The sequence below is a fragment of the Perna viridis genome, chromosome 1 (assembly GCF_037379345.1).
Source record: "Perna viridis isolate PV_CMFRI_1.1 ecotype Kerala chromosome 1, ASM3737934v1, whole genome shotgun sequence".
Taxonomy (NCBI): domain Eukaryota; kingdom Metazoa; phylum Mollusca; class Bivalvia; order Mytilida; family Mytilidae; genus Perna; species Perna viridis.
The window spans coordinates 361,551-376,725 of NC_142445.1; positions in this window are offsets into that span (position 1 = coordinate 361,551).

Sequence of the window (15,175 nt, forward strand, 5' to 3'; positions counted from 1 at the left end):
ATGTATATCACACTGTCAGTGCAGGGTGTGTACATTTATTTAGCAAAACCATATCCATAGGTCCCTTGTAAATTCACTTGACACTCGTGTGCATTGTACACCCGGATGTAAGTTGATAATCCCGGCCCAAAGGCGAAGTAATTAATTAATACTAGACTCTTTGCAAACCAAATCAAATAACTGTATTGCAATTAAACATATAAGACAAAACATTTAAACGTTGAAAAAGGAATTCATATTAAACATGTGGTGATAATACCTTTGACAAGATCTAATGTCCTCAGTTCGAATGACGGCTTTAAAAGAAGCGTATCTCAAAATCTACAACAACAAAAAGAAAAAAAAAACACTCCTAATTAATAGATATTCTTCAAGTCTTTATATGGCGTACATTGTACTTATAAATTTGCAATGATGCTATGAAATATGGGCGTAAATAGAACGCTAAGTAAGTAAATTATGTCGGTAAGAGTGTGTAAAACGACAAAATTTCAGACCAAAAAAAAAAAGAACAAAAAAAAAAACAAAAATTTGCATTTTTTGTTTTTCTGGGAGGGGGTGTTTCGTGACCACTATGAAACAGCACCCGTGTAGATGCTTTTATCAACATGTACACGCACATATGGTTCATACAATTGTCTTCTAATTCTAGTAGTTAGACCGTTATCTATAATAAACAATATTAAAAGTATCTAATCAAAGTATAGTCTGTTGGAGAGCGTTCAGTTATCTGTCATCAGTAAATACGTTAAAGTTGTATTTACAGTGACCAATTATTCATTCATTAAATTATAGTATAGACATAATGTGATTAAAGGGACAAGTGAAATGTCGTCACATACCTTTGCAAGTTTGTTTTAATGATGTTCTTACATGGTGTTCAATGTTAAATTCTAACCCATTGATTTCTCATTATATCAATGAAATACCAAGTAGTTGCACTATTAGTAAATGTCAAAATGACATCTTCAAAAAATTAAGTCAACAAGCGACAAATCACGATTTCAATCATTTTAATTGAACGTTATAATTTCCATAATTAAAAACACGAATCCAAAGTTAATTGAAAATGTAAATATCCATCGAAGAGTCCAATGTACCATCCAACACTTAATTCAAGATACAAATGTGTGTATAGAAGTCCATTATTTAAAGAATTAAAGCACTATCATAAACTAGTTCCAAAATAGCATTGATCATTTGATTAAATTAATTTGCTTGTAAGAAACCCAGCATTTAAGTACAAAGTCAAAAATATTCTAAGAATACTACGAAAGGTCTGGACCATTTCACAAAGCAATGAATCATTAATGAGAAACAGTAATAGTCAACTTTTTCAAGGCAACATCTCTTTAGTATTATACTTGCGTATTAAGTTCACAAATCACAAGTCATAAGTCAAAGCGTCTCAAATTTCCTTTCTTCTTTCGTCTACCTCGGACTTGACTTGGTGATTCTAGAAAAGAAGAGCACGCTCACCCTACCAGTGGATCTGGTCAATGCTCCCACTTTTAAGAGTAATCCGAGTTGCTCATTTACCTAGTATGTATTATTTCAGTTACGTTATGTTCTTTGTTGTGTTTGTTTGTTTTCCGTGTCTAGTCTTCGTTCGTTTATAACATTCTTTTGATTTCTACTGGAGTCTTGGTTCCGTTGGTTACTTTTTCAATGTCTTTAAACAGTAGAAACCGTATTTCAATTGGTTATAGAACACTTAACTGAATGTGTATTAATCTGATACTTACGATGTTTTATACTAGCAGTTACAAAACCTTATGAAACCATAATTCATTTCATAAAAGCATAATTTGAGGATTTCTTTCGCCCAAATCATGAAAAAAAATATTGGATATTTATATAATGCAGTTGTATTCCAGAATTTATTGAAAAGAAATTCATAATCATTCTGAAAAAAATTTGCATTCCATTAACTACTTGAGATTATGTTCAATGTCTAACTGAGAATGACATATTGTAAAAACAACATGAACAATGATTATTTCTAAAATGATTGATAGGTAAAATATACATGCAATGAAACAAAATCTTTCTGTTTACAAGAAAATGGTGATTTTGCACATATAGAGCAAGTCCATGTTTTTTTTTAGTTTATATAGTGTAAATGCAACATTTTTTTTTTCAAAAGCACTAAGCAGTGATTTATTTACTAGCCGTCAGATACTATCTTGAACTACAAATACGAATATCGGATAAATTTTATTAGTGGTAACAAAGAAAATAAATAGACAAAGAATTTGATTTGAAAGTTTCTGTCCAGTCAGCCTGCAAGCTTTTTAGAAAATGTTTCAGAGGAGGAAAGAAAAAATAAACAAAATCCATACCAAATTATTCAATGAGAGAGCTAAATGCAGAAGAATGTTGCAAAGTATGGAAATGAAAATACAACACTGAAATGGTCCTACTTTTTTCTTCTTCTGTAAATAAGTATTGTAGACAGATTTTTGTCACACATTTTTTTCTCTTCTACATGTTAGTAGCTGGAATGATTGTTTTGTATGCGTGATTGAAACCCGGGTATTTTCACATCTTCGAAGCAAGACCTTGTTTAAATATAGCGCAGTGTCATTTTACATATAGAAAGCTTGAGTATTAAGGAATATGAGCGCTATCCTGCCTGGGAAGCAAAAGCGAGTTTAGTTTATATATATTTCAATAAGTTTCTGCCTTAGCATGTGTGTAGGTCATTTGTTAACAGGGCTTCTACATTTTTTTTAATAATAATGCTCTACATCAGCATTGCACATATGTGATATATTGTGTGTTCACAACTATCCTTAACGCTTTAGAAAAATGAAGAATGTGCAATTTTAAATAATTGTATGAATCATTCTTTTTGTATCCATTATATGTTTTATAACGATTATATTTTTTGTACAAAGAAGTGCATTATTTTTGCTTTAGTAATCTTGTCGAAACAAGTTATTCAATTATTTCTCAGCGAAGCAGCATTCACTAAGAAGCTTCTTTAAAATGAAGTGTGTGCAATTTGTAATTGTATGCACAGTACTGCTCTCTATCAGAGGGCTAAAATTATTCTGCTGCATACAGTATTCAAGGAACAATTTTCAGAGTGTTTACCACCACCAGTGAATTCAATGTCCCCTGTTTTTTTTATAACGATAGGAGGGAAAATGAAAATGTAATATGCCTGCTAGGTACAGACACTTAGTAGGCAATATTTGTTGAAGCATGCATATTGAATGCTAATATGAATTAAGCTTTAATATATGGGCCATCACTCTAATTGATTATGTTTGACTGATAAATTGAACCGGGTATCATTCCTTATATTAACCAGACTAGAATATACCTGAAGTAGAACTAATTGCTTTAAGTCAGGACCGTAGCTAGAACGGTGACGCTAAAGACCATCTGATATTAAAGGCCTGTCAGGGTGCACAGTACTATTTTGTTTCGTCGTTTTGATTGGTGTTTCATTTGGAAACACTAAATAGAAATTTTAATTTTGATTACACAGGTTTGCAATACTTTAAAAAAGTTATCCCTAAGTAAGCTCTATTTGCCGTAGGGCTTCCTCTATTTTTTTACTGTGTGATCTTTAACGTTAACCCGTCTATTTTGTTCTTCACACATTAATAATAGACAACAACGTTGCCCTAAACGTATATCGCCAACATATTTCAAGGCATTCAAAAGTTATGGACCGGGCACGATTCCTGCACAGACCAAAAGACAACGGGATTCCTATATAAACCAAAACTAATTTTCATTACTGCAATTCAACCCAAAACATGTAACACATTAACTAAATAGACCAAATTTCGTTGAAAAATTTCAGAAATAAAATTCTGAATGTCTCATTTAACAGGAAGTAGATGTCTGGTCAATCAGAACAATTACATATAAATCATTATTCACACAACCAAAAATCTACATATCTAATAATTCTTATTGGTGGAAATAAAGAAAAATGTAATAAAGGTTTTCGGATGGTGTTCGAACGGTTAAAGGTTCAGGCATCTAATATGAGATGTAAATATTTCAATCTATAGCATGTTATATTTGTATTGCTCTTAATAAATTTACCGCTATTCTATGTATTTCGCTGTCTTTTACATGCAATTCAAAGACCAACTGTGTTTATTAATTTAAGCTGGCTCTGTGATACTTACCAACTAAACGCAAATACTTTACTACCTGGATGCCTAAAATTAAAACATTAAAAAAAAAAGATTAATTAGAATGGATATGGTGAATATGACAAAGAAATAACAACCTCATTGGGACGAACAAGTCAACGCAAGTCCTGTATTGATTTTCAATGTCGTGGTATTACATCCCCAATGATCAGCGAATGTTGTCCTTATATGGACAGTACTATTTTTGTCAAAACCGATTAACCCACCCCACTTTAACCCCCTCACGGAACCCTACTGTCATTGTATTACACCCTCAATGACCACCGAATGTTGTCGTTATATGAATAGGAAAAACTTAAGTTAAGCATTTTTAAGTCTAGAGTAAATATTTACTCTTTGAAATATTTTGCTACAAAAGCTATTATACAAGAAACTAATAAAATGAGAGTATATTCTATTTAGTTTTAATACTTTTAAAATATCATATTTCCCCCTTTAAGTCCTTTGTAGAAGACTGAGTCTCTCTGTTTTGATTTTTTTCCCATATGTATACGTCTCTTACAAAAATGTTGAATTTGCATTTGTGTCCATTATTGCATCATTTTTATCAATTATTAGTAGACAGAATTGTCAAACAATGTGAGTAAGGATAGAACAGAAGTTTTTTTTTCTGTTTAACATGCACTTAAAAAAAGCAACCTAGTGCTGTTTATTTAATTTGATGGTGAATGAAAACCCGGGAATGTATGGAAATAGCATTACAAAGTAGCCATAATCAAAAAGTGCAGAAATAGGCATAGGCAACTGTTTTTTTCTTATATAGCCATATGATAATAAACTTATTGGTAATCTTTACTGAGTCACAGAACACGAAGTGTCGAGGACTTAATTTCAGTGTACGTATTTTTTTACTGATGGATTTGACAGCACGTTTTTCTCAAAAACTACTGGAAGGAAAGGTACGAAAATTTCTCAGAAGTTGGGCCTCTACCCACTTATATGCACCCCACAAAAATTAAAAGGAGGGGCGCATTGGCGGAAAAGGAAATAAATCATATAGGACATTGCGATATCTCGGAACTTTAACTGGCCAAGAACTTAAAAATTGGTGTGGTGATAGAGTTTGAGGAGTTCTACAATGTTATGTAAAAAAGTGAATCGATACATTTTGTGTTGCCATGGTAACAAAAAGAAAAAAAAAACGAAAAATGTCGCGGTTTTTTTTGGTGATCTTTTTGATTTTTTTTTTTTGTAGGAAGAATGACTTGAGATATATTCACCAAACGTCAGAGCTATATACAACAATCTAAATATAAAAATGAGTGCATATTTCGAATGTTTTAGATAGCCACCATTTTAAGATGGACGCCATCTGGGAAAATTGTGAAAATATCATTAGAATTTTATTAAATTTGATATTTAGGCTTAAATTGTATGCTAAATTCAAAATTTTGGGAATGATCATAAATGATCGCTTTACAAAAAAAAGTGATATCTTTTAAATCTAAGTAGCTATCAACTTGAAAATTGGTGTTGTGGTAGTGTTTGATGATCGCTATAATATTATCCCAAAGAAGCAAACTGATATTTCATGTGTTGCCGTTGATTTTGTGATTTTTCAAAAGTGTGAATAAGTTTTATATTTTGGATTATTGTAGATGGCTGTCATTCAAAATGACCGCCATCTAAAATAATTTGCCCCACTGGAAAACAGTATAAATGTCATCCAAATTTTCTGAATTGTTGTATATAGGCTTGACAGTGTCTTTCATTTGAGGAACGGAGGGGATTTGTATGTAACTTGCTTGCAAGCACAACTTAAAACTTGTTTTATATTATTTTTAGGGGGTGTTTGTTTCTTGCTTTTCGTTTTTATTTTATTTTATTTTTTTTTTGTCTTTTGTTTTGATTTTTTGTGTTTTCTATTTTTTTTTTTTTTTTTTTTTTTTTTTTTTTTTTGGGGGGGGGGGAGAAAATTATGTGTGGGCCCTGGCTTTAATATCTATGTACCGTTAGATAACATCCGTGGTAGTGTAAATTTTACGCTCGATCTGCAAACTCCAGTGGATTGTTTTTGAATGGCACCTTGAGGTACAATGTCAAAGAAATACATACACTTTCAATAAAATTATTGATTGGATGTCTGGAAAATGCTTGAGTTGGTCCCTTATTGCTTACTGTTAAGTAACAGTCAAAACCAAAAACTTATCCCAGCTTTCCTTTTGTTATAAATTGTACTTTTAGAACAAATTTATCGTCCAGGAAACAAGTTTCTACCAACACATATTGAATGATTAAACAACACATCATTTTCAGTTTTTTTAAGTGATTTCTTCTGTGTGTAACTTCCTAGATTTACGTTTGTGTGTTGTAAAATTTTAGTGTTCCTGATCAATACTTATATAAGAAAATACTAGCTGTCATCGCAAGTCATTTACAGGGAAACAATACAGAATCCCAAGCTACAAAACTGTAAGTGAAACGTGGCCTTATCTCTATGGCCTTAATATTTTTGTCTTTTTTTTTTCATGTATGGATTTTTTGTGAAAACATGTGTATTGCAGACCTATTCAATTTTTTTTACTAAATAAGGTTTAGGTATATTATGCCATTTGGGGTATCGATTTCAACACGTCTGCGTACTAGATATCAGCTTTTTCCATGTGTGGTCTTTGTCCCTGGATTACATTCTTTTGATTACCGCTATAGCTTTGGTTCCCTTGATTACTATTCAAGAAGTATGGCCATACCGTCAGCATAAAATGTGATGACCATGTATGTTTTGGGAAAGGAAGGAATGTGCTATTGGAAGTAGTATGGCAATTTTAAAAGTATCGTCTGCATAAAATGTGATGGGCATGTATATTTACATATTAAAAATACTAATTTAACTATATGTAATGAATCAGATCAGTGTCAATGCTTTTTGGTAGAAAAATGTTATTTCAAGACGTATGGCTATATTAGGAGTAGAGTACAAATAAGATATGATTAGCCTGATTTATTTTCAGTAGAAACGTGTTATTTAGAGCGGTATGACCATATCAGAAATGAATTCCGCATAAGCTGTGAGGAGCAAGCGCGATTTATTTCTGGTTTTAAAGTACTATTCCACGTAGTCTGGACATGTTAAAATTAGTTTCAAACCAGACGTTATAATTGTATAATTAGGTAAGAAAGTGCTACTTCAAGGAGTACGGCCTTATTAATAGTACAGTCGTCATCACATGGAGTAGGCATGCATTTATTTTTTAAAAAATGCATGCCTACGCCATGTGATGACGACTGTACCATTGATAAGGCCGTACGCTAGACATCTTGCGATTAGGTTTCTGGAGCAGGGCTATGTAAGATATCACTACAGAAATGTTATAGTCGTTATCATCAAATGGTGCATTGTTCCGGTGTAACCACCTGTGCCATAATCATTGATTTGTTCAACGTGTCATAGTTTTCCTTTCCTCGTTCATCTACCCTGGACATTACTTTTTTTATGAGCTACTCAGTTTTTTTCTTTTTTTTTCCAAGAAAAGCAAATTAAAATATAAACCAAAATAAGGAGAATTTAGCCCTAACGAAGCAAGAGTAAATTTGTTTGATAATATATTTATATGAGGTTTACACATGTACATGTACAAGTCTGTCATTAGAGTGTATTAAATTCGTACATGCAAAAACAAATGACGAACACTATTTTGTTTCCCGTGTGCAGTTATTTTTTCCCTATGTTTTGAGACAATCCCTACTTCCACCATTCGTTTAATTGTTAACAATTGCCACTTTTCTATATCAATGGTTGATTTAAAATTGAACAAAAATCATTAAAAAAAACTGAAGAGTGGGATCATGTTGAGAGAAGACGCTAATTGAAGGAAGAAAACTTATATAATCCTTATTAACGTTATCCAGTAAAATTCAAGAAGGACGTGTACCAATGGTCAAGGATATCTGTTTTAGTTTTTTTTAACCATCATACACTATTTAGTGTACAGAAGTTTTATGGTCGTCATCATGAACTCGTGGATCGCTACGGTGTACCCATCTGCGACAAGAAAACTTATTTCTTCAATGTGTCATAGTTTTCCTTTTCCCTTTCGTCTACACCATCACGACTTTTTATGAACAACTCCGTGGGTTTTTCTAGAAAAGCAGAGGACACTCAACCTATTGTTCCATACTCCCAGTTTTTGGTGGAGTTTCTCATTTGTTTTTGTAAATTTGTATATATGATTTCAGTTACTTTATGTTCTTTGTTGTGTGTGTCTGTTTCCATGTCTGGTCTTTGCCTCCGGATTGCCTTCTTTTGATTACCGCTATAACCTTGGTACACTTGATTATTATGTATAATGCTGCCATTGTCATCGTCGTCCGTAAACATTCCGTCTCCGGTCCAGCACTTAAATTTGAATGTATGTATCTCTTATGTCTTGAAATGTTTGAAAAAAATGTATTTTCCTATTTCACCTCATGAAAGGGACTGTCATATTTGACTTTTCCTTTTGAGTATTTGTCTAAACTTAATCAGTTTTGGTAATTGTGTTTTTACAGTTCATTCGATAATCAAATATGTTTTGTTTTCAAAATCGTGAGAGTAAATGAGTTTTCATCAATATATTGTTTAACACTTGCATATATTAATTAAACATTTATTCAACAAATCCTGCGTTATACAAGTCTAACATGCTGAAATGAATAAAAAATAAAAAAAATATTTTCAGTACTGCTTTTATTGTAAGCGCTCATTATTTACGATGAATCACAGAATAAGTTTTGAAGAATACATACACATATTCCTCAGACGCAGTTGTAGAATAAAGAATTACATAAAAATCAACGCTACTCTCAGGAAATTAGAGCTTTTCATAGAATTTTGACGGCGAATCGAATGTTATTCTTGTAAATTAATTGATAATATACGTTTAATTTGCTCCTGGCATAATTGCAAGCAATCACCATCTATACCCCCTACGTCACGTAAAGTCTTCAACAATTCGTCAACGGAATAAAATTTTGTCTTAAGCCCATTAATTGCTTCTGCAACACTTGCTGCGGCTATCACTGATGGTTTGTGCATAATAAATCCCATTTCAGTTGCACATAAGTAAATGAATATTTGAGCATGTCTTTTCACTTGAACTCGCAAATCATCTGCAATTGTCATTAAGTTCAAAAATTGATCAAGAAAATCAGTAGGTGTAACGGACAACAATCCCCAGTTCAGTGTTCTCAAAACTGATGATTCCATTGCATGCATGTCTTTCAGGGTGAAATAATTTCCTGCACATGAAATAAGTTTTTGTGGTTTTATTGGATCTGTTTTCCCTAGTTTTGATGCAATAAGTAATCCAACAGCCCCCAAAAGTTGCAGTTGTGTCCGATCAATATCTATCAATGACATGTACCTATCAATATAATTCACTGCTAGAAGTGCTACATTATCTGTTGATCCTTCTTCTTCACATACTTCAATCATCCATTCAATTGTCAATTTTCGCATGTACGGTTTAATGTCTGTTTGAATAATTTGAAAATAGTTTTCTTTCGGACGGTACTTGCCCTCTGTGGCAAACAAAGTTGTCAACACTTCTTCCGACAGATGCGAGTTCACGTTGGCATTGTACTGAACAGTTTGAAATTCAAAGGATTTAAAGTTAGTGCATACAGGGCTATCCAATTCAGATTCATAACATTTTAAATCCATTTTCTACGTTATTGTTTGTAAAAATATAATCAATAAAGTCTCGTCAGCTCACGAGGTGTGTCATTTGCAAAACCAGATAATCCAGCCCATATTTAAAGTCTATTTCCAACATGTAGAATTATTATTGTGAACAATCAACAAATCAAGAGTGCAAAAATGCACTCGTAAATATCGGATATTCCCTTGCTTTTATTATGATTATATCAAAACTTTCCCATCATTCTAGGTAAAGGTGAATCAAAATTAATTGTCCATCATAAGTACAGTATAAAATGATTTAACAAATAACATTAAAAAACCCACTTAAAAGCGCTTAAAGAGAAATCGTTCGACGTTCTTAAGGCTGCAAGCAATATCATCAGGACGCTCTTAATTATGCAGATATATTATAAATTTGTTTTACTTACAATACGATAGGTATTTGTAACAAATTCGATCTCATGTATGATTGAGTGGGAATGTGCTTTTTCACGCAAGTTCTTGAAATAACACTTTATTAACCTAACCATACATGCTCAGCACATATGGTGTGGAGTGTATCCGTAACATGACCACACTACTTTACATTGCAGTGTCTTACACAAATGCATGCATGCTCATCACATCTGATTCGAACCCTATACTTAGCATGACCAAACCTTTCTATATGAGATGCCATGCATACTCTTAATTTGGACAAAATACTTTTATCACTTTCCTACCCAAAATCAGTCATGCTCATTATTATTGACGCGTATTGTACCCCTAAAGTAGCAATACATGTACTGCAAGTCCAAGTATAGCAGCACTGTGTGAAATACCCTTTTCATACCAAAGTTCTTCATATCTACCGATCATGTATGGTTTTTGTAAGAAATTGCTATTTCATGTTTTATAGCATTTTTAAAATTAAAGTCCGCATCATATATTATTTGGGAAAGAAAATGTGGCCATACTTTGTGTACAGCTTGCATCAATTGTGATCAAAATAGTCATTTGATAGGAAAGTGCTTTCAAGTAGACTGACCAGATTATGAGTATGGTACGAAAATATTGGTTTTAGGTAGGAAAATAATAATTTACATGGTATGGCTATGTTAAGAGGAGGGTGTGAATTAGATTTGATTACCATGGATGATCTGGGTAGGGGAGTGCTATTTAAAATCGTTAAGCGGTATTAATACTACAGTCCGCATCACATTAGATGTTCATGTGTGTTGTGGGAAGGAAAGTGCTGTTCAGGTTATATAGATATGTTAGGAGTATGGTTTCAATCAGACGTGATGGGCATGTTTTTTTTTGTTTTGTTTTGTTTTGGTTTTTTTTTGCGGGGGGGAGGGGGAGGGCAGGAAAGTGCTAATTCATGACATATGGCCATGTTAAAAATCAACATTAGATGATGAGCGTGTATAAAATAGGTAAGAAAGTGCTTTTTACGCGGCCATGTAAGTGATACAGTTTGCATTAGATGTGATGGGCATGTAGGTTTTGGGTAGAAAGGTGTTATTTCACTGTGTATTTCAGATATTATGGCTATGGTTTGAGTATAGTTTGCGTCAGATGTGATGAGCATTTTTGTTCCGGGTGGGAAAACGCTATTGCAAGTAGCATAGCATATTACAGTGTATATCAGATGGGATGAGCATGTATGTTTTGGGTTGAAAATTGCAATTTTACATAGTTTGGTCATATTTCGATTAAAGTTCGAATCAAAAACGATGCGCTTGTATGATGACAGAGTTGATAAGGTAGGAAAATGCCTTTGTGCGATAGATTAGACTGGGATTCTAGTATTTTATAGATTTTATGATGCTGATTATTTTTTGCCGTAGAACATCAAAATCTCGGTATGATTTCTTACAATATCTGTAAAAAAATGCAGAGCCCTGCTTGATATAACTACAAAGTACTCTTAACTGTCGGGAAAATTATGTCCACATCATTCAAACTCGATACATTTTTGAATTGGAGTCAAGGCAGTTAGTTATTGGTTTCTGATCACTAAAAGGCTGAAGGCAAGCCTCGAAAATTGATCTCAAACGTTTGAGGGTATGGCACCTAGTGGTAACATTTCAAAGCAATTAATTCTTTCTTACTCCAGTTACATGTGCTTTGTGTTCCAGGCCCCTTTATGGCATTTTATCGTATTTATATAGTAACAATAAATGGAATTTGATGAGTCTATATGTGTTGGGTAGGAAAGCGCTAGTTCATATAGTACCGATATAGTAAGAGCACAATACAAAACAGATGTGATGAACATGTATAATACTGCTATGCCATGAAAGTACTATTTTACGTTGTCACTCAATGTTAAGAGTACATTAGGTGTGGTATTTGTTAAAAACGTACTATCTGTAGTTACATGTCCATATCAGCAGTAGGGTTTGAAGAAAATGATATGACTATGAATATTTCGGGGTAGGAAAATGCTATTTCAAGTAATTTATGAATATTGAAAGAACAGTCGGCAGCTAATGCGATGATCACGTATGTTTTTGGTAGTTAAGTGCTATTCCAAGTGATATGGCCATATTAATGGTACAGTCCACATCAGATGTGATGTTTTGGATAGGGTATTTTTGGATGTTTGTGATGGGCATGTACAATTTTGTGAGAAAGGTGCTTTTTCAAGTGGTATGGTTATACTGATAGTAGAGTTTGAATAACATATGATTGGCATGTATTATTTTGGCCTTGTTAAGACTACGGTAGATATGTGATGAGTCTGTATGTTTTGGGTAGGAAAGCGCTAATTCATATAGTACCGTTATATTAAGAGCACAATACGAAGCAGATGTGATGAACAAGTATAATATTGGTATGATAGTGCTATTGTACGTTATCGTTCAATGTTAAGAGTACATTATGTATGGTTGGCTATATTAAGAGCACAGTACAAATCAGATGTGATGAACATGTATTAAGTTGGTACGAACGTACTCTTTGTAGTTATATGTCCATATCAGCAGTAGGGTTTGAAGAAAATGTAATGAATATTTTGGAAATAGGGATTTGCTATTTCAAGTAGTTTAGGAATATTAAAAGAACAGTCGGCAGCTAATATGATGACCACATATGTGTTTGGTAATTAAGTGTTATTCCAAGTGGTATGGCCATATTAAGGGTGCAGTCCACATCAGATGTGATGTTTTCGGTTAGAATAAGGTCGAAATAGATGTGATTAGCATGTACGATTTCGGTACAAATGTATCAAATGTAAAGATCATCTATAGATGTTTTGGTGGGAAAGTGCTATATCATGACGTTTTGTGATATTAAGAGTGCTGCTGGCGTCTGATATAATGATCATGTACAATTTTGTGCTTTTTTCAAGTGGTATTGCTCTATTTATAGAAGGATTTGAACAACATGAGATTGGTATGCATGATTTTGGTTAGAAATTCCCCTTTCAAGTAGTATGGCAATAGTTATAGTTAAATAAGATGAACATATATATTTTGAGTAGGAAAATGCTATTATAGGTATAATGGCTTTGTTAAGATTGTTTGATTGTTTGATTTCGATACAAATGTTTCAAATATAACGGGCATACATGTTTTGGCGGGAAAGTGCTGCTGGCGTCTGATATGATGGGAATGTTTTGTTTTGTGAGGAAAATGCTTTTTCAAGTAGTATGGCCATGTTGAGAGTACAGTTCATTTTAGGTTTGAATAGTATATATGTTTTGATTTGATAACTGATACTGAAATAAATATGGCCATGTGAAGAGTACATTCCCCATCAGATAGTATGTTTTTTTGTGGAAATTACTCTTCTCAGTAGTAAGCCAATTTATAACAACACTCCGTATTAGATATGATGGCATTGTACGTGCTATTTCAAGTAGTATGGTAATGTGAGAATTAATGATCGAATCAGATGTAATGAGCATGTATGTTTCAAGTAGTGAAGGGTTAACTGACACAGTATGGATTTGTTAAGAACACATTCGGCATCATATGTTATCGGCGTATTTGATTTTCGTAGGTTAGTGCTTTTTCAAGTGGTATGTTTGCATTAATAGTAGTTATAGCGGTAATTAAAAGAATGTAATCCAGGGACAAAGACCAGACATGGGAAACATACATGCACAAAAAAGAACAAAGAGTAACTAAAATCATATATAAAAAGTAACAAAAGGAAATGAGTACCCCGGACTGTACTAAAAACTGGGAACATGAACCAGGTGCACCGGTAAGGTAAGCGTCTTATAGTTAAGTGCTATTCAAAGTGGTATGGCCATATTAACGGTACAGTCCACATCAGATGTGATGCTTTCGGTGGGAAAGTGGAATTTCGCATAGTATGCCAATGTTATCAATAAGGTTCGAAATAGATGTGATAAGCATGTACAATTTCGATACAAATGTATCCAATATAATGAGCATATATATTTTGGTGGGATAGTGCTCTTTTGTGTAGTTTTGCGATATTAAGGGAGCTGCTGGTGTAATGGGCATGTACAATTTTGAGAAGAGACTGTTTTTTCAAGTGGTATTGCTATTGTAATAGTAGAGTTTGAACAACATATGATGGGTATGCATGATTTTGGTTAGGAATTGCTCTTTCAAGTAGTATAGTTATAGAAGAATCCGCGTTAAATAAGATGAACATGTATATTTTGATTAGGAAAATGCTATTATAGGTATTATCGCTTTGTTAAGAGTAGGGTAGAAATGTGATGTGATGATCCTGTTTGTTTTCGGTAAGAAAGCGCTAGTTTATATAGTAGTGATATATTAAGGGCACAATACGAAACAGATGTGATTAACAAGTATCTTTTTGGTATGAAAGTGCTATTGTACGTTGTCACTCAATTTTAGGAGTACATTAGATATGGTTGGCTATATTAAGAGCATAGTACAAATCAGATGTGAAGAAAATGTAGAAATATGGTACGAACGTACTCTTTGTAGTTATATGTTCATATCAGCAGTAGGGTTTGAATTCATTTGTAATGACTATGAATATTTTGGGGTAGGAAAGTGCTATTTCAAGTAATTTGGCAATTTTAAGAGAGCAGTCGGCAACTGAAACGAAAATCACAACTGTGTTTGATAGTGAAGTGCTATTTCAAGTGGTATGGCCTCATTTAGGATACAGTTCATATCAGTTGTGATGTTTTCGATGGGAAAGTGCTATTTCACATAGTATGACAATGTTATCAATAGGGTTCGAAATAGATGTGATGAGCATGTATGATTCAGGTACAAATGTATCAAATACAATGAGCATATATATTTATGTTGGAAAGTGCTGTTTGAAGTAGTTTTGCTATATATATTAGGAGTGCTGCTGGCGTCTTTTGTGATGGACATGTACAATTTTGTGATGAAAATGTTGTTTCAAGTAGTATGGCTATGTTCAGAGT